The sequence below is a fragment of the Neodiprion virginianus genome, chromosome 5 (genome assembly GCF_021901495.1).
Source record: "Neodiprion virginianus isolate iyNeoVirg1 chromosome 5, iyNeoVirg1.1, whole genome shotgun sequence".
Classification (NCBI taxonomy): Eukaryota; Metazoa; Arthropoda; class Insecta; order Hymenoptera; family Diprionidae; genus Neodiprion; species Neodiprion virginianus.
The window spans coordinates 7,458,539-7,477,079 of NC_060881.1; the positions used below are offsets into that span (position 1 = coordinate 7,458,539).

At 41.1% G+C, this 18,541-nt stretch overlaps 1 protein-coding gene and 1 long non-coding RNA gene across 2 annotated transcripts in view; one reads left to right on the plus strand and one right to left on the minus strand.

Moving 5' to 3' along the window:
• Window positions 1-18,541, plus strand: part of LOC124305433 (protein prickle-like) — a 116,200-nt gene that overhangs the window by 6,288 nt on the left and 91,371 nt on the right. The window lies entirely within an intron of this gene.
• Window positions 18,304-18,541, minus strand: part of LOC124305439 (uncharacterized) — a 70,788-nt gene continuing 70,550 nt past the window's right edge. Inside the window, exon 6 of the long non-coding RNA XR_006908384.1 lies at window positions 18,304-18,460. This is a non-coding gene — a long non-coding RNA (uncharacterized LOC124305439). The remainder of the gene's footprint in view (window positions 18,461-18,541) is intronic.

Here is an 18,541-nt window from a genome sequence, read left to right on the forward strand (position 1 = left end):
AGGATATTCGGCACCTGCCGAACAGCAGTCCTCGGCATCGCGGTAGCCTCCTTTCGTCCTGCGACCTTATCTCCATCGCGTATCTCTTCTATCTGTCCTTCCCTTCTTTTCACGACTGTCAACCACAACGTTGGCCAACTCTCGAACGGCGACGCACAAAGACGATGGATCTCCACTCGAGTCCGGCTTCAGAATTAGGAAAATGACCCTCTTCGAGGGTCTCCAAGATTTTCCCCTTCAAGATCCCGAGCTTCTCTTTTCGATCTTCCGAGCCGTTCCGTTTCCAAGATTTTTTTCCGGACTTGTTTTCCTCTTTCTGTTATCAGAATCTTTTGACGATGACGATGTTGGGGACGGCTTTCACGTCCTCGCATACTTGTCAGTTTCACACTTTTCTCATCTAAACACCGTTCCAATCCGTAGTTTGAACACTCATTCCCTGGAATGCTGCGCACTGCTGTGAAAACTAGCGGATACTAGTATCATTGGGGACGAAAACACGAAGAGAAAGTGTTACCGCCATGAGTACTCTTGGGACTCGGTTTAATACATCGTCGGGCGAGATTCGAGATCTTGCAGCCAAGGAACGCGTTATTAAAGATGAAATAATCGAGTACGATAGCTATCGAGACAAATGGTGAATTAATAACCGAAGGTTACGAAGCTGCCGGACCGGAACCGGACACCCTGTGGTCATCGTGCTCCGACAGCGGTGAGGGACTCGATCGTCTCTGAATTTTTCTACCTCGCTGCACCGACGCATGCAGGCGCATCATGTATTGCAAAATTTGATTAAGCAGAGGAGAAATCAAGTTATATCAGGTGATAAGACAGATGGAAAATTTAAGGCGGAAGGTCACTGTGAGGGCGAAAAAAGTTACCCGTTTGTAAAAATTTTTTCACAAGGATAACTAATTCATAAAGGGATCGAATTATTGGCATTTTATTAGGTGTATATTAAACTTCTTTTATGTAAATTTTTATTAAAAAATGTTTTAAATTAACAAAGATATGTGCCTTGACTTAACGAACGAACATCTAAAGATCCTCGAGCCTCGCGTAGATACGTAAAGATTCTGACCTTTGACTAATTGCGCTTCGCAAGTGGCTGCAAAGAGACCATCGATCCAGTGTGTAACCGAGCCCTTTGCTTTGTGAGAAATACTACCGATACCCTTGAATCGTTTCCGATCTGTTATCAGTAACGTCTAAGTTTGGTTACAAGGTACCCGATATTATACAAAGCTGTGAGAAGCTCTGCATTCGAAGAGAAAACGAGAGTTCAAGCGGAATAATTTAGCGGGAGATAAAAATCAGCAATGCCGAAGGGTTTTCTATTCCGTTCCGTTCCGTCGAGAGGAACGGTTTTCGAGTACCTGCTATTATTTTCGTTCGAGAAAAGATACGCCGCTGCGGTCCATGATGATCATGCGCTATGCCGAAGAAGAAGAAATCCGAAGAGAGTCTCGACGGTAGACGGACAGACACTACGGGGAGGGTTCGGTATGTTAATTACACACCAATGTAACTCGTCTCACTCCTCCTGTTATATCGCCCTCTCCCTCCCACGTGGCGTCGGGTTACCTCAAACAGCCGCAACGCGTCCTTCTCGCACGTCGGGATTGCGTGCGTCCAACCAACGACCTCCGACCCGATGAAAAATAATACTTCTTTTACCTTTTTCGTAATCGTATGTTTGGTCCCGGCAAACTGCCCCCCAAAAATTAATATACGACTGGTCGTCTAATAATTTTCTCGTCAACGGATTGTACGGGTATATATATATATATATACATATATATGTAATATTATATGTATGAATATATGCATCTTTATTTTTATTTACTATTTTTCAGAAACGTACAACCATGGAATTGAAAATAATGATGTGAAGTTAATTTTCCACATAATTAAATCGAGATTGTATTTGGTTTGAAGAATTATTCATTTATATCTACGCGTTTCATATATTTCAAACGTAAAATTTGAGTTTCATTAAACTTGACGTTGGAGATGAATTAGGTTTTCTGGATGCTATATTCTGTAACTTTATGTGATTCTCGTGATTTCTACATTCAAGCGCAAACTTCCTTGAACGCATACGCCCCATTTGAGAGTTGATTGCGAATTTTCAAACCCTTCGCTTCCTCGGCTCTCCCCGCCGCTTTCAAAACCCTTTCACTAATCCATCACGGTAACGAGAGGAGGTTTTATTTTCGCCCGGTAATTAGTCTTAATTGATGGGCCGAGTGATTGATTGCGGGGTGTCTCGTCTCGTCTCGTCTTGTCTCGTCACAGGCGTTATAAACGTCGGAATATTTAGAAAAAAAAAAGAAGACGCGTTACCGGGTCGAAGAGGCTAAAATTTTACGCTTAACTCGTAATAGCGTGGCGGGATAAAGAGGCGTATGTGAGCGCAGGTGTCGAGATTTTCAAGGGGCTTGAAAAAGAAACCCGAGATGCGCGGCAGCCGGCGCGCGTAGGTCGCTTAGCTCCCGTTACCGAATAAAATAACCATCAAACGAAACCTGGGACGGCAGTAAAAGTAAAACCCGAATTGACAACCCGAGAAACTGAGAAACTGACAAACCAGAGGTATCCGCCAGCCGATGGCGTAAAAGTTTGACGTCTTTTTTACCCGCCCGATCCGTCCGTTCGATGCGGCGTCACATTCCTCAAGCGGCGCGCGCGGCAGCGTCGTAAACTAAATTGGCGCATGCGCAGAACGTCGCGGAGATGTTGCTTATGGGCGCGAATGCGCGATACTCTTCCGAGTCTCTTGCTCATTATAACGATTCGCGGAGTTGTAATTTTTTAACGAGGGATATCAATGGGCGAGAAAACTTTGAAACGCACTCACGAAGCTTGGGCGTCGAATGTCGTTTCGGGAATTTTTAACGCGAGATTGTTTTCTAGATAAACTCAGAATCGCTCTCATTTCTCTTTCTGCATTCTTCGCAGCGGTTGAACGCATAACGCACGTTTTTATAACGCAGCTTCGGTGATTTGATAAGAGAATTTGATTGGTTTTTTATTCTAAATTTTATTCCCGGTAATGAAGGGGGATATTTGTTTTTATACCGACGATCGTTTTATCGGTCCCATTTTATTTCCACCTCTTTTTCATTCGTGTGAGAGAGAGAAAGTTAAACAAACAAGTTGAAAATAAATAAAAATAATCCACGGAAAGAAAAATAATTTTCCCCCGCCCTCTCAACCCGCGCGCGGTATTTTAGCGAAGAGGACCTTAGAGCTGAAATTATTTCTTGCGGCTCTCCTTCGTCGCTCGTAATTACTCGCCAAATCTTTCACGGTTACCTTACCAGTTTCTTACGACCCCTCGTCAACCCACCGATTTTATGCTTTTCTCTTTGAATATTTCGCGGCGGTGGTTCTTGCCCGGCGCTTCGCCGTTGGTTTTATATCGTTTTTACGTGACTTGCGGAATTTTCGAACCGCGCGGATTACACGCACGACGGTCCCCGCGTCTTTCCATATAACCGCAGTAACGGAATGCGTAAAAAGTTATTTAAAAAATTTTCGCTCATGAGATTGCTCGGGGCGAGCAGAGTTTCGAGACAATTTTACTTCCACCCAATCTTTCGTGAAAAAATTCTCCATCATCCATCAATTTCCAAAAAAGTTTTATACCATTACTGCGGGGTAAAAATTTAATCGGTTCAACTGAATTTCTAATCTCAAATCTCCTGCGGCTACACGGTAGGCCGGATTCTATCGAGTGAATAGATTCCCTGGCGCGGAGCTTAGACAGGAAAATTACCACCGGATGACTCGGCTGGATTTTAATATAATGGAGGGAAGTTGAACATTCCGCAGAGCCGAGTTTCTCCGACAGTGGAAATCGATATTAGCCAGTGTCCTCCCATCCTGGGAAGCTGTCGAACAAAAGGACGAGATATCGAAGATAGAAAGAAAGAGCGGCTTTGCCGCAGCTCACCGTAGCTTTTAAAATGGAGCCGGGAGGCTTAGCTCATCGCCGAAGGATCCTCAGCTTCGCGATATTTGATATCACCTAAGCAAATACCCGCATTTTTGTCCCTCGGCACGTGCAGGGTGCAGGTAATCGGATTATGAAGATTGGTTAGCCGAAAATTGATACTTTTCATTAATTTTGTCACGAGATGGTAGCTCGACAAATTATTGCACTCTCTAACCATGCGATACTAGAAAATACCGGACTTACAATAAAAAGCTTACGTAATATATCGGTACTTTGATTAAAATAGTTTCTAAATTCTTAAAACTCTCGTAGATTCGTTCGTTTTCTTTCTACAATAGTATTTTCATTTAGAAAACTTATTACCCACAGTCACTGAATCCGATTTTCTTTTTGTTCGGGCCTCAATTAGATATTGTCATTTCTTGATCATCGTCAATATCGGTGCAATGTTTTAAAATTATAATAGGCAAAGATGCCCGCACGAAGGAAAAAAGAATTTTTGCGAACTTGTGGATGATACAAATCTTCCGAACAAAATTAAAATTGGTGAAAAGTATCGCGTTAAAATAATTTTTCAAAGCCTCAAACCACGCATTCGAAAAAATCCAAAAATTATATTTCACAGTTCTTATACGTTCGGCGATTTTCTGGGTCCAGCTGCGGCCGATTCGAAGTGCGATTCGTTCTTCCCGCGGCATTGTGCAGAATTCGACGGACAGTAGACGCACGGTAAAGAAAGAATGTCGTTTCTGTTCGGGCGAGCAAAAACTTGGAACCTCGCTGCCTTCTATGGCGAAGAGTACACAGTGTTCCAAAAGCTTCTACCAGTCGAGCAAGTAGACATCAGAAGCTGCAGGTTGAGCTTCCGATTTCTCGGTCTACTTGGCCGAGCAAAGACGCGATGATTGTTGTTCGTCTGCCGTAATTAACCGACCCTGGGATAGGTGGATACCGGGACAATCTCTCGACACTTGAAAATCAACCGTGCATGCGCCAAATAATTAAATCTCATTGGTCGGCGAAATCTTCCCGCAGCGATATTCTTGTCTCCGATGCAGGCGGGCCAACCTACACGAAATGTGTACGTTTGAATTTTCAAAGAGCATAAGCATTAAATTCCGACCATTCTTTGAAGAATCAACTTTCCGACTCAATAAAAAATGCTTCCCAAACCTTTCCGAGTCACTACCTCAATTATTTCAGATTCTAACCTCGAAAATTCGTATCAACTACATCGGCACCAGAAACAGTTTGACAACTGAAAACTCGGGATGGCCAGCCTGCGCGAACACCCGATAAATCTCGCGCATGCGCGGTTGAGTTTCAAGCTTCGAGATTGTCCCGGTATGCATATAAGGTGTATACAAATAGAATATACATATATATAATTACAGACGTCAGGGATCAGTTTGATTGAAAACGAGTTTGTCTCTCGCGTCTGTACTGTAAAAAAGAAGTTCTCTGTACTTTGTTCCGATACAAACACCGATCAGTTACATTATCCTCAAGGATATATTGTACATAAAATAAACTCCCGCTGCTGCAGTTGCACAGGGAGAGCCAAGACTGCTGGACCTTCGACACGGACAAATCCCTGACGCAATTACAAACCGATTCAGACTCTCTTTGTCCGTTTGTATACCCGCGTAATAACACCGAACAACCGCTTTCACTCACTCACCGTCATTTTGATAATTGAGCTACGGTATATTTTCTCAGTAACATGCTTAAGATGATAAAAATTTACCGAAACTGCGCAACAGATTTTTTCGCAACAAATGTTACGTACGAATTTACTGCGAGACTCAACGAATCTTTGTAGTTACACAAAGAAATTATTTTTTACCGGCATTTGTTCCGGTGATTTTTCATACAGCAGAAAATTTTTAATTTCGTGATTTTCTTAGACAAAAATTCATTTTTGCACGTTGACTACAAGTTCACTCTACTTGGCGCAATGTTTTTTTTCACCATCAGGATATTTGCGCTCTGATCGACGCAGAGAATCATTTTATCGATTAGAAACGGGTTTTCCGGGTTTTTGCATTGCTGAGAAATGACGGAGACGTTTTAGGCAGGTTGAATCGAGGTTCGGTTTTTTCAACCCCGGCTGCGCCAGTGCGGTCGCATCTCGGCCGCATTTTATCTTGTAAAATTGGAGCGCGTTGAGAGGTGGCAAAATCGACGATAACTGCAGAAGATATGCACGAATGGAGGCGGATAGGCTGAAAGCGTCATTTCATCACGTATACGAAGTAATTCAGAAGACCGGGTACATCGGCTATTATCTTACGGCTGTTACCATTTTCGTAATGCTCGTATTGTTTCTTTCCCACGCAGGCTGAAGAAGCATTTCGAACATGGATTCGCTTCGGAGAGCGCGCGAGTAGACGAAGAATAGAAACAAGAAAGAAAAACGAAAATGAAGAATAATCGGTGCACTTACAACGATATAGTAACTATGCCATCGTCTTTCGACGATCAAAGCTAATGTCAACTCGGCGCTGGCCGGACTAGAAGTGAGCGTCGCTCCGCGGTGGCGATTTTATAAGAAGTGGTTGGTCGTATCATCGAGCGTTCGGCAGTTGCTCGTTGACGTCACAATTTTAGGAATAGCGACCGACAGATTCTCTTCTCCCTTGCCGAATTACCCTATTAGGTGATAATTCGTTCATTGTAGGCGGGAGTGAATTCGATAGCGTAAATTTATACATACAGAATTTATTAGTTTAATTACAATAAAGAAACATATAACTGTGAGGTTATTAAACAACGTTATAACTTTGAAGTTAAATTATTCCAACAAACGGAATAACTAGTATCAATTTTCTCACGTCGTCCGAAATTCGTCATACGATTCAGCGTCAGAAGATTGTTGGCAAAAGAGTCTGGAGAATTCGTAAAAGCCAAGGATCTTCCTCTGCGATTACAGAAGCTATTCTCCCGACTCGAACGTATACCTGTGTGAATCATTTAAGGCAAGCTCTCGGCCCGGTTTTAAATCAGAGTCCATTGTTCTGTCCGAGACATGTCCCACTTCGGTGGGTCTCTTTTCTTCTTCTCTCGGTGTATCCGCGATCAGCGGAGCCTAGCTTTGAAATTTTTTAATCTTCGATGCGCGTCCTCCCCTCGACGCGTCGTCCTGTCCTCCATCCCCTTTCATCCCCGCCCCCCTTCGGCAGAGTCAAGTGGTCGGTGCCAAAGTGCGCTTTCGGCATATTTTTCCCGGATTTTTCATGGCGGGGAGCCTCTGGCACTTTGAATACGACATCGAGTGCCCGGTCTCGACATCCTCGCAGATGCCGCATGAACTTCATTCCCGCCAATCGAGTGGAAAATATAGAGGATTTCGAGGAGGCTTTGGAGAATCCGCGGCTAAATTCTTAAATCATGAATCTGGCGGGGGTCGGAGGAAATTTATTCGAACATTGAGTACAGTTTGTTGATTTTCATCGTCAAGACGATGAGCCTTTGAATAATTCTTTTTTTTTTTTTATTTTATCATTATTATTTATTTTTTGAACATACGCACGATTTATCTGAAATTTTAGTCGCTTATTTATCGGATCGCGTCGTATTTTTTTCCTTTTTATTTTTCCCACTCACTCGGGTTTCTTCTCGCGTGATTCATTTTCACCTTTCTATTACGCAAAGGTGTTACACTTCCCTTGATCTCGTTGAAAATATCTTATTTCATCGAACAGGGTTCTGAATTACGGATATAAAATTACTGAAAGTTGTGCACATTCGCGCACGCATGTCATGTACGGGATTACTCGAATGGTACTTAATTACTTGTACAACTTTCCAGGTCGAGTTCACAAGCGAAAACATTTTCTCATCGATTCGTATCGCGGCTTTTTACCGTGATTACAAAAGTGTGTCGTATCGTATAGCTGCACAACATCTTGTACCGTGAAAAAAGTCCCTCGTTCATTACATACATATCTAAAAATTATAATAATATCGTGAAAAATACATCAGCGTACTAAAAGTTAATTTGATATTTGAGCTTAAAAAACGAAACGAAGTAATCGAACTCTCATCCATCCTCAACAACAAGGGTAGGAAAAATTGATGGGGGTTAAAGTTGTTTTTTACTTTCTTTTTTTCTTTTTTCTCTCATTTCGTTTCGCTTTCATCGAGTGATACAGCGACGATTGATTAATCGGGACATTGAAATGGGGAGAGGGATGAGGGTGCTCAATTTACACCCTCACCCCTCCGCATACTGCTCTCTCGGGTGAATTAGAGTTTAGGCAGGGTCACGTCCGCGTCTTGTTCACCGCCAGTATCGTTCGCTTGTCCGCGTTGATTAGAGGTATTTACGGGGGCGTGCATTTACCAGGTGCGTGAGGTCGTATCTGCACGGAGGGGAGCGAAATGCCGAAGTATCGATTCCGCGAGTCCCGTTATGCCCTGGAAAGGCGAGCTCCGTAGCCAGCCTCCGCGTTCTTCTTCCCCGAGGAGTAGGACAAGGGAAGGAAGAATTTACCGGTCATAGACTATACGTTACAATGTGTGGGATAACTGTTAAAATTCACAAGGATTCCGCATCCGTTATTCTTTCACTCCGAATATATCGAAGCCTGAGAAAACGTTCGGCGCTTGAATACCTTCCAGACTTCCGGCGACTCATGCCAGATATTTATTGGTCGTAAATTCGTGCGGGAACCCGGCTATGCAAAGACTACCGGAATCTGCGCCTTGTTTCATCCTGTTTTAACGCTTGAACAACCCTTTTTTTTGGTTCGTTATTCTCCGGTTCTCATCTGAGGATTTCAATTGTTTCAGAAAATTTGGACAATCATCTCAGATATTAGATGACCACGATTATGGTAGCAATTGAATGACTCTCCTAGTCGCAAGTATAACCGATATCTAGAGTACAATTAAAAGTCATTGAAATTGTGGATGGAAATACTTATTTCCTAACTGAGTGCGCAAAATTTGATTTTGCGTACTCGAATGAGTGAGCAAAATAGTACACTCCGGCATTAGTGCAGGAATTAAATCGAAATATATATTTACACTGCAATAAAAGATATTTCGATTCCATTTTCGCACTAGTACGGAAATGTACTGGTTTACACACTCGTTTCAGTATGCAAAATCGAATTTTGCGGACTCAATTAGGAAAAATGGTTTGCGCATAAGTTTTTCCTGTACCCTTCTCTTTTGGGCACTAGTTGCGCAATCTACTTACTGATATTTATGCCTGTACAACGTGGGGATAATTTAAAAGCGTTCTTGTCTTCGAGGAATTCACAGAGCCAGTCGAAACCTGCTGTACTTACAAAGGAAAGAATTTCCTTCGTCCAGCCTTGATTTTTCCAGACTGTATAAAGTGAACTAGTCGAAAGATCGATGAAATCGATTGGACATTTTTTTTTCGAACCGGAGGTTTAACCTTCTCCTTAATTGGCTCGAGCTGAATTGACGCTGCGGCCCGAGAGACGTTTACGGAGGAATAACAATTGTCCGTTAGTTTTGAGTCCGAGCGTTGTCTGAAGAATAGTTTGGACATAACTTGACCGATTCGAGGGATCGGTAAGCCCAATTAGTGAACGTAGAAAGAAGACCTCCTATAAAACGATGGCGCTCGTTTGGAAACCGTCGGTTTTATAGACTCTGCATTAATTCACAGACGAAATTTCAACGTGCACTTTGTACGTCCGAATGCACGGGTATGCGACCGACCTCTTACGGTCTCAGGTTATTCTAAATTATTACCGAATTCCAGCAGCAACTGGTTTTCTTCTGGGCCGAGTATCACACCGGGTCCCTTCACCGTTTTTTCCCCGACTGAGGTTATCTCCATTCTCTGATCTTGAAGTCGATTGGGAAGAATGTGGGCAATCAGACTCCCAACTCATCGCCTGGCAGAGTACCTGGTTGTAATCGATTATTGACCCTTAGGCTGCACACATCCTGTGTACAAGATTGGTGTCAATTTGGGGTGGCTGGGGACCCCATATCAAAAATCATTGCGTAGAAACGGCGATTTTCATTCGAATAACTTGAAAAAATTTTGGCATGCTCTTCAACTATGATGTTTCAAGGCGAATTTGTTATTTTTAGCAAAATGAATTTTTGAATTTGAAAATAGAAGTTAATCAAACAAGGATATACTGGAAAATGGATCATTGTACTCAAAGAATCTGAAAATTGACTGAGTAACTCTCAAGACACGGATGTTTAAGACAAAAAATACGGAAATACCGCGCGATGAAAAAAAAAGGGAATTCATTTGAGCGAGTGAAGTTGATATTTTGGAAAAAGAATGAATGAACAATTTTTACGATACTTCACTATTTACCTTGGATCGAATCAGATTATATTGGATATTTTTCATATGGAATTTACGGGGAATATACAGCGGGGTCATTCTGACCCCGGTGTGCAGCACAAGGGTTAACGATTCCACTGAAACTCTTGAGATACAGTTTTGTGTAAATTTTTGGTGAATCATCTTCACGGTATAATTAGAAAATCAGGTTTCGAGTTCGAAGGTTTGTCGAATCGTTCGATATTATACAAAAAAAGTGATCGCTGAGGAACATTTTGAAGCTTTAAAATGAGATTGAAAATCGTATTCATAATATATCGAGTAACCCGCAGACTCCAAATTTTACACTGGACGTAAGACATCGCGATTGAAAACTTGAAAACACTGTATCAAACAGGTTTAAAACATAGCGTAACCAGTCCACTTTGGCCAATTATTAGGATTGTAAAGAGACGAGACGAGGATTGTACATAAAGTCTAAAACGAAGCTGTAGAAATCAATTTGTCAGCGGATCCCGATACCCGGCATAAGTTTGTAATAGCGAAGAAGAGGAACGGGCTGAAAACGAGAGAAAAAAAGAACGTAATTCAAGACCAGTCAGAGAAAAAGAGAGAAAGAAAGAGAGAAAGAGAGAGAGAGAGAGTAAAAGGAGTGTAAATTAGCATAGCAGCGCAGGAGAACAGGTACATGGATGCAGTGAGGAGGAGGGTATGAGTTAGCCGTTGAATAAATGCATGCATAATAGATTCCCTGTACTAGTGACGTATTAATTATTTTCCGTGAAGTAAATGCAGATATTTTTATCAAATGGAAAAAAAAAAATTATCTTCTTCTTTCACTGACGGGATGGCGCTAAGGACGTAAAATCCTGAGGACGATTTCTAATGGAACCTTGATGCTTCTGCGTATGAGAATTTAGATCTCCACTCCGGCGTTTAGCCACTTGGTGATTCTATGCAGATGTATGCAGACACCTTGCTACCACCTTGTTCGTAATTGTACTCGGCAACCGAAACTTTACATCCTCACTCTCGTGACTAGCAGAATTAGTTTTTTAACCAGTCATGGTCTCTGGAAGTCTCGTCTGAAAATGCTGCACGTAAAAGTCGTAGTTGCTTTTCGTCTGATTGGATTTCGAATAAGAATTCTGTTTTTGTGATCGGCGATGTGAAATAAAGTTAAGAAATGAATTACAATTACTTTTATTCAGGCTATGAACAATTTCTGTTTTTTTTTTTTTTATTTTTTGGTCTCCTTTATTATTCAGTTATTTTGAACTCAAACAAAAAGCAAGTTCTTGTTTTCCCAGAGAGAGTTTTCAAAGAATGGTATAAAAATGACTTCTGTTTTGAATGGCACAGCGCGATTGTGAAGCTATTATCTGGGTGAAATAATTAACATCACATCGAATTTCAATATGTATTTAAATATCTTAGTATCTGTTCCTCCTGTGAGACCTGAATAAATTATCACATCGTTATAACGTCAAAAACAAAATGATACTGACGCAATTGATTACAATTTCTTGTTAGTTAATTTATTGGAAAAGGTGATTTTAATGCAATTGGAATTACACCCTGCAATAATTTTCAAAAATTTCGGTTCGAATTCTTTTAGCTTTTCTCTTTTCGTTAAGCCAGTGAGATTTTCCGATTCTTTAGTAATTCCCACCATTTCAAACAACCCTGGTCCTAGTTTCAACGATTCGATGTCAACGTTGAGAGAAGAGAATGAATTTTTTATTAATTTACCTAGCATGAAATTTTAGCAATTGACTCTAAAAAAAAAAAAAATGTTTTTTTATTTACTGATAATGCGATTTTGATAACGATATTGGTTCTTCAAACAGTTAATTCAAGTATCACTTCCTATTCCCGGTATCTCTTCGAGTTGTATCGATAACCGCGAATCAAAAGCCCGCGTTTTTCATCGGAAAACCGAAAATCGGAGATCCCCAATTTGGAAGTAGCGATCTCCCGGAGGCTTAGCGACGATCAGCACTGGCAATATGCAGTAAACAACGCAGGCAACAATGCAACAGCCATAAGGGTGCACCGCCGGCATTACACCCCGTTACGTATGGACAGGGTACGTTCAGAGTTTCGAAGAGGGTGGGAGGGACGAATGTGGGGGGTATCGTTAATCAAGAGGCCTTGCACTATCGCCTGCGGGGGACAGTGTTTAGCACGTGACAAACGACCGTACACCATGAAACCGAGGACTGTGCGGCGTGTAAACACCGCTCACCGTCCAAACCTATGACAAAACACGCCCAATGAAAACGGGGAAAAACGATAAATTTTATAATTACTCGCGCCAGATGGTCAGCAGAATTTTCACCCGTCGATTAGAATTCCGCAGACGTGAACAACGATGCGTCAGCCAAAGGCGAGGAAAAAATATCTTTTTCGAAAACAGTCTTCTGAAACAGTGAAACCTCACTCATAATAGTCTTTTTCTATCACCTTACTGAATATTCAACGATTTTTAAGAGCTGTGGTGGTCTATAGGACATTGGCTACGATATAATATGTAATTAAGTACATACATATAGGTGGTTTCCAACAAAACACCGCAGTGTGTTGTGTTGCCTACCACCGAGGAGAACAAATATCGGTAATACAGACCTACCGATTTATCGGTTTGTAACGCGCTTAACATCAATTTGTATGGATCTGACCGAGCAGTTGACTTGTTGTTTATAACCTGTGCAAAATCGTTCAAAGATCACGTTCCGGAGTCACGTTACAGTGAATACATGACTTGACTTGATTGAAGTGACAATGAATCGGTAGGTCTGTTTTACCGATATTTGTCCCCCTCAGTCGTAGGCAACCCAACATACTGCGGCGTTTACTTGTAAATACTCTGTATGTGTAACGTATAATAAATATGAGAAAAACCCTTAAGACTTGTATTCAGTAGTGATTGAGAATCGTTGAAAAGTGTTCGAATATAATGCTCGTTTAATAAAATTCATTCTGTTGGATTTTTAAGATATCCGAATACAATCTCTCAGTGTGTATGGAAGATTAATTTGGAAAATCACGTGGCACTTTTTCGCTCCGTCTCAATCCGCAACTCCTCAAAAGAATAGATTTTCCTTTCTTTTTTTTTCACCCTCTATATTCCTTCCGTTTTTTATTTCATCTGTTCCGGTTCCCCGGAGACGGTATTGCGGGGAATATTCATAACGCTAGATTAGCCTCGGCTGGTTCTGCAACATTCGACCAATCAACGCTCCTCCTATTTAATTCACCCCCGAGCCCAGGACGATGCTGTTACCTACAGGTCCCTCGGTGATTATGAGGGGTCTGTGTCCGAGCCAAAGATCTCGGCTCTGTTTATTCCCAGAGTTATAGAAGCTTCGCGCGTGCCGAAATTAATGATTAGTCCTGCAAACACCGGTTCTGGACTCTGGCCTCGTACTTATACCCCGGAACCTCGATTGGTTGGGGAAATTTTCCCCAATCACGTTTAGGCGTTCTCCGCAAATTTAATCATTCCGAATTCTGCGGCATCTGCTTTCATCGTTTCTCAGTTCAAGCATGAATACTTCAAATAAATCGTTATATAAAAAAAATAAAAAAAATCGATGATTCAAAGTGTGTTTAGATGTGAATTTTTCGTTACATCCGACGTTTAAAAGTTTTACATACGTTAAAAAATATGGGCAGGATGTTTCAGAATCATTATTTAGAAGATAGAATGATTTTGTTGTCTTTCGAGTAAACTTATGTTTTTATAGTTTTAGGAATAGTTAGGATAATGGTACAGTTTTATTAACCATTTCCGTTAATTAGATAGACAAGCACTTTTAAACTTCATCTCTTAAACACCGACTGCCGTACGAACTTTTCAGTCCCTTCGTAACGCGGTTTTAAACAGTAATCAAAAACGTTCCGGGGAGTGTAATTTCAAAATATGTCGGGATGAAGGGGTGGATTTGCGGTGATGCGGCTGGGAGAGCGATGCCGTAGTGGAACGTTGTCGTTATGCGCTACGTTGAGTCTGAACGGTCGGTAAAAACACCTGCTGCATTATCCCCAACGTCACCGATACGACACCCCGACTACCGCAAATGAAACTTGAGCCCCACACGACTTTCGTAATGATCTTAATTCCGTTGAATTAATCCAGCAGGCGAATAGAAAAGAGTTTTTAGAATAAAATTAGCCATTGTAGGAATTAAAATCGAGCGAATTTACTAGACTTTTCAACGACTTTGAAGTGACTCTCGAATATATAATCAATATGAAAGTATTTATTATTATAACAATATTTTTTTTTCCAGAGTAAATTACATTGTAACGAAATTTGTTTTCTGTTCAACCAGCTCCCTCAAAATTTTTCGAATCTAATATCGGATGTTTGTTACCTTCAAAGAAATGAAAAAATGATTAACAAACTTTTCATTTCTCCACCCTCGGTGATGTCTGGCTTATCAGTTCTCGATTATCGAGGGTTTTGCGTACAGTTTATAGGCTCTCATGTAGATGAACCTGTCGGGACTTTCCTAGGCCATGCTTGCAGACCAGACGCATTACTCAAAATCATCGCCTGCAACCTTCGAATATACATCCACCCACATCAACGATCCTCGCGTGTAGAAACTTCGAATAAATTTTTCATTCCAGAGCCTGCAGTGAGTAGTGACAAGATTTTATCGCTCGTGAATGGAACACGGACAGAGTAATTTAGACCGTTTCCGATCGAGTCTTCGGCCTCATCAATCACCTTCCGTACGCTCTCTCGTCACGGGTGTTCAAATTCGATCACTTCTTAGACTTTGGCATTCGTTTTACTTACACCAGTACCGGAACTTCAATATTTTGCGCAACTTCGGCCTCCGGATGAAAAAAAAAAAAAACACACCGGAAATACCGGCTTTTTTCGTGACACTTTTCATAAAAAAAGAAAAAGCATAGGTTTATCGGTGGAAAAGAAGAAAAAAAAGTGTGACAAGAAGAAATGGAATAAAAGATTCGTAAATTTTAGTTTAGAAAAAGTATTAGAGAGGAAAAAGTATAGGTTTGTCGGTGGAACATTGAAAATCAATCCATTTCCGTTGGAACCGAAAATTCGAATTAGACGGTACGTGTCAATTTTTGATGCCAATCATTTAGTTATAAAATCTTTTGTGTTTCAAATTTTTTCTCTTTTTTCAAAATAATCTGATTACATCTATAAATAATGAAATATCGTTAATTTATTCATTCTCCAAAAATTCAATCTCACTCACTCAAATGAATACTTTTGTTTTTTTCGTCCCGCAGTATCTTCATACTTTTTTTCTCAAATATCTGTGTCTTGAGAGTGAATCAGTAAATTTTCAACTCAAAATATTAGAAACTCATAATTTTTTTAACAGATTGATCCAGTATGTTATTATTTTATTAATCTTTGCTAAAAACAACATCAAAGTCGAAGAGTATCCCACAATATTTTCAAGTCATTTCAATAAAAATCCTCAATTCTACGCAACGATTTTTGAAACGGGGTCTCCAGCGACCCCGATCTGACACCAGTGTTATACACAAGAAGTGTGCAGCGTACGAATTAATTAATACTTTCATCATCAAAGGTGATGAAAAGTAAAAACGTCAACGCCAACGATAAACTGAGATAAAAAAAAATCCCCCAATTCGTCGACCGTGTTTGAAAATAAAAATTGGCGAATCCTTGTGATGCGTTTTTTGCTATCGATAATGTTTATAGTTTGGCTCTTAGTAGCGTCCAACTACACAGGTATATATATATACATATATATATAAGTAATATATTATATAGGTATAATTCCACTATTGTATCATACGTACTTTGAGGGAATTAGAAGCGAGCGAAATACCCAGCGCAGAAGTGGTCCTCGACGTTTATGACGGTAAGGAAAAGTGAGTTAAGGCCTCAATACCTTCGGTGTCCCTTTTCCTTCGCTCTTTTTTCCCGTATTTTTTCCACCTCTCCTATTTTCGCCGTCGTCGTCTCTTTCGGCCAAAGGATCCCCGGAAATTCTCCCGCTACACACATACAGCACCGGTAGCAATAAGGCGACGTCCTCCCGAAGGATCCTTGACGCAGTTTCCTTTCCGCTGCTCAGCCCTGGGCGGACGGTCCGCCCGTGTAGCCTCGTGAAATATTATTTAATTAACCGGGAGCAGCGTCTTGTCAGCTATAAATAGTCCCTCTCAGACTTCGCAGCGGACGAAACGCCGCGTCTCGTCGAAACTCGGCCCTTTCTTTTATACCGGGCGGGAAATTGCCGAAGAACGGTTTTTGGTATAACAAATTTAACAGTTATGCGTCCCGCCGCCGGTCGCCATATTTTATTCAAACACAACTTTACGCATGTTCAATTTACACAGTACTCACGTTTTACGATTTGTTGATTTTATACATCGCTTCTTGCCGCTCGCGGCTGACGCGGTTTTTTCAAATACGTTACACCGACTCGGTAGGATCTTACGTTTGACCGAAAATTTTCTCCTTTTGTTTTATTTTTTTGTCTTTCCTATCAACTGAAAAATGTGTACACCGCAAAAAAAAAAATACTCTTAAAAGGATATCGGTTGAATCTAATTTCAGAAGGTCAGTCTTCAAATTCCAAATTTCCTTGTACAGTTAAATCAAGTTTACATTTATTATGTCAAATCGTATCCTTAGGAAATGAGTTATTACTTCTACGTTGATTAAAAATCAGAAATTCGTTTTCCAGTCTTTCGGATTTCATTACTTTATAATGATAAAGTGGATTGGATTGATTTGTTTACAATTCTAGCCTGCACAGTTTAAAATATGGATGATATCTCTTTCCACTATTTTATGATATTTGCATCAATTATTATTCGTATAATGGGTTCATCCCGTTTAAACTCAATAATTAATAAGTAAATAAATAAACTTAAAGAACTCGAGAGGAAGATGCAATTGTTATTTTTTGTTCTTTTATTTATTTATTTTTTTCAACTGTTATTACACTACTCAACCGTATTCAATAATGCAGACTCGATCCTCAAGATGCCTGATCTTGTAGGGAACTAATTTGTTTACAAAGCTTTTCCACTGTATAAAATCTATTGTTCAGTAAACATAAAAAAATAAATATACAAGAAAAAGCTAAAAACCAGCGACGTCTCAATCGTACCAACAGATAGACGAAGATCATAACCTCCGGTATTTTAATCAAACGAAAGCTCGGCCTAATCAGTTTACCCGTAACGAAAGACATTAGCGTTTGTATTATCTTGGCACTAATTAACGAGTATAATAACTTTACTTTATTAGGTCCCGAGTTTAATTGTAGAGTTTTTTTCTAACACCGTATCCCCCTCCCCCTGCCACCTTTTCTTCTTCTAATTCTTCTTCTTCTTCTTCTTGATTTTATTTTCAACCCGCTACACCAGCTCATTCCTTCTTCCATCTCCCCTGCAGTCCTTAAAAGCAAGGATACGAAGTTTCGGTAAGCGTGTCGCCGTCCCCTCAGGACCGATTTCCACTCGAGTCAGAAGAAGAAGACTTTGTCGTTCCTAGCTGCGTTGCGGGTACATAATCAAGCACCAATACCAGAGAACGAGTCAGCATTAAAATGAGGGGATGCGGAGTAAACGTCGGCGATAAAACAATCCTCTGCATAGCCGAGTTCGCATTCGCCTAACATTTATCGGTCGCGAATAGCTCGAAGAGGACTTTCCCCGGAACGAAGGAATTTCCTTGGGCAATTAGCCAGATTACTTTCCGGGCTCATTTAAATCCCGGTTTCTTAACCGCGGGCCGATTCAACTCGGCGAGGGGAGGGTTGGGGGGGGATTCACCCGTATTTTCCAGATTCTCGCCGCAGGAGACAATTAAAGGCGGAAATTCTCAGGCGCAGAAAGAGAGAGAGAGAGACGTGCAATTCAAATAAAACTTGAATTCACCGCAAGGCTAATCGACCAAAAAGCGCATCTCTTGCGGAAATAATACCAACTACGGGTCCCGAAGTTAGGCGGCTTTGTGCGCTTCGGGGTGACGGAAGTCTCGTAGCCTTTAAATGCCTTCGACCTGCTCGCCCCCTGTTTTCACCCCCTGCGCCTGCATCGAGGGGATTTTATGCACGGTGCAACGGAGCTTCCTGAGCCGCGGTGATCAAGCCTCGCAATTACGAGTGCTTTACCGAATCGAGGGGCTGCTCATTTCTCGATATCGCAAATCTGCGCATCGCGCGAAGCGATTCCTGCGAATCAGGGTAAAAATAATTCAAAACTGTTGAAAATTGCTGAAAAGCGTTCAAAATTTAAGCACGAATCGGTTTGGA